This window comes from Mandrillus leucophaeus, unplaced genomic scaffold, assembly GCF_000951045.1.
Source record: "Mandrillus leucophaeus isolate KB7577 unplaced genomic scaffold, Mleu.le_1.0 Scaffold147, whole genome shotgun sequence".
In the NCBI taxonomy this organism is placed as follows: Eukaryota; Metazoa; Chordata; class Mammalia; order Primates; family Cercopithecidae; genus Mandrillus; species Mandrillus leucophaeus.
The window spans coordinates 2,760,907-2,763,200 of NW_012101443.1; positions in this window are offsets into that span (position 1 = coordinate 2,760,907).

Genomic DNA, 2,294 nt, shown 5'->3' on the forward strand with positions numbered 1-2,294 from the left:
TGTGTGTGTGTGTGTGTGTGTGTGTGTGTGTGTGTGTGACATCATCAGTCTAGACACAGGAACTAAATTTTCTGGAGGAGGGGGAGTCTATCCGGTGTCCATAAAGTGACCTGAGCCATCTGAAAAATGGAAGTAGCCTTTTCATCCATCTCGGTAGTTTCTCTGTCCAGTCTACACACAGCTGAAACTATCATTTCCACAACGTGCTGCTCTGATTTCGCCACTTCTTCACTTACGTTTAGAATTTAAAATGTTCAAGGATTCCCTACAAAATCAAGTTCTAAGACCTTAGCCTGGCCTCTAAAGCCCATAATTTTAACCCAATTTATCTTTCCAGACTTTTCCCCCTACCATTTTCTCATACCTTGTTCTTTAGCCAAATAGCTGATCTACTGATTCCCAAAGGAATTTTAATGTCTGACTTGTATTCATAATTGGACTTGAATGTCCTTTTCCACTGTTTTCTTAAAGTATTACTTTTATCTCAGGATATTATTTTAACTTTTGGTTCTTAAAATTTTTTCTCTACTAGATTTTAAGAAACCAGGAACCTTCTTTGTTCACTCTGTAGGACTTAAGGCAAAACCTGGCACATCATATGTGCTTAATGAATATTCATTCTTCTGATTTGATTTGATAAAGCATCATAAACCTACTCCAGGATTTCTTAAGGGTAAAAAATTAAAACAAAGGATAATTTTTTATGTGAAATTTTCAGCAAAATGTTATGTTTTAATCATGAGTGACTTTATCGAATTGGGTTTGAGGTTTTGTTTTGGTTTTTTTTTCAGATGGAGTCTCACTCTGTCACCCAGGCTGGAGTGCAGTGGCACGATCTCGGCTCACTGCAACTTCTGCCTTCTGGGTTCAAGCGATTCTCCTGCCCCTGCCTCCCGAGTAGCTGTGACTATTGGTGCGTGCCACCATGCCTGGCTAATTTTTTGTGTTTTTAGTAGAGAGGGGGTTTCACCGTGTTAGCCAGGATGGTCTTGATCTCCTGACCTCATGATCCGCCCATCTCAGCCTCCCAAAGGACTGGGATTATAGGTGTGAGCCACTGCGCCTGGCCTGAGAAAATATTTTTAATATAAAATGAAATGAACTAATTTACACTCCCACCAGCAGTGTAAAAGCATTCCTGTTTCTCCACATCCTCTCCAGCATCTGTTGTAGAAGACAGTGTGGTGATTTCTCAAGGATCTAGAACCGGAAATACCATTTGACCCAGCAATCCCAATACTGGATATATGCCCAAAGGATTATAAATCATTCTGCTATAAAGACACTTATGTTTATTGCGGCACTATTCACAATAGCAGAGACTTGGAACCAGCCAACTGCCCATCAATGATAGACTGGATAAAGAAAATGTGGCACATATACACCATGGAATACTAGGCAACCATAAAAAAGAATGAGTTCATGTACTTTGCAGGGACATGAATGAAGCTGGAAACCATCATTCTCAGCAAACTAACACAGGAACAGAAAACCAAACACCACATGTTTTCACTCATAAGCAGGAGTTGAACAATGAGAATACATGGACACAGGGAGGGGAACATCACAGAGAGGGGTCTGTTGGGGCTGGGGAGTTAGGGGAGGGATAGCATTAGGAGAAATACTTAATGTAGATGAGGGGTTGATGGGTGCCGCAAACCACCATGGCACGTGTATACCTACGTAACAAACCTGCACGTTCTGCATATGTATCCCAGAACTTAAAGTATAAAAAATAAAAAATAAAAAAAAGAAATGAATCTGTCCTTTAGTATGTTGCAATGAAGAAATTTGAATGTTTCTCACAATTGTCATTCATTAATAATAAAATTAGCTTAGACTAAATTCAATTAATTGGTTTGTTTCAAATGTACTATTTTTTTGCAGGCTTTTTCCAAGCATACGTTTTTAGTACAGATCTTGATCATTTCATTAGCAAAAGTAGGCACCTTATTGCTAAAAATTACAACATGCTAATTTTTTCCCATAGGATTGGTGTTCACATGGGCATACATAACAAGGACCTGTTGCTCCTTTAAAAAGCACTTTTTCTCACGCCTGTAGTCCCAGCACTTTGGGAGGCTGAGGCGGGTGGATCACGAGGTCAGGAGGTCGAGACCATCCAGGCTAGCACAGTGAAACCCTGTCTCACTAAAAATACAAAAAAATTAGCTGGGCATGGTGGTGAGCACCTGTGGTCCTAGCTACTCGGGAGGCTGAGGCAGGAGAATGGTGTGAACCCAGGAGGTGGAGATTGCAGTGAGCTGAGATTGTGCCATTGCACTCCAGCCTGG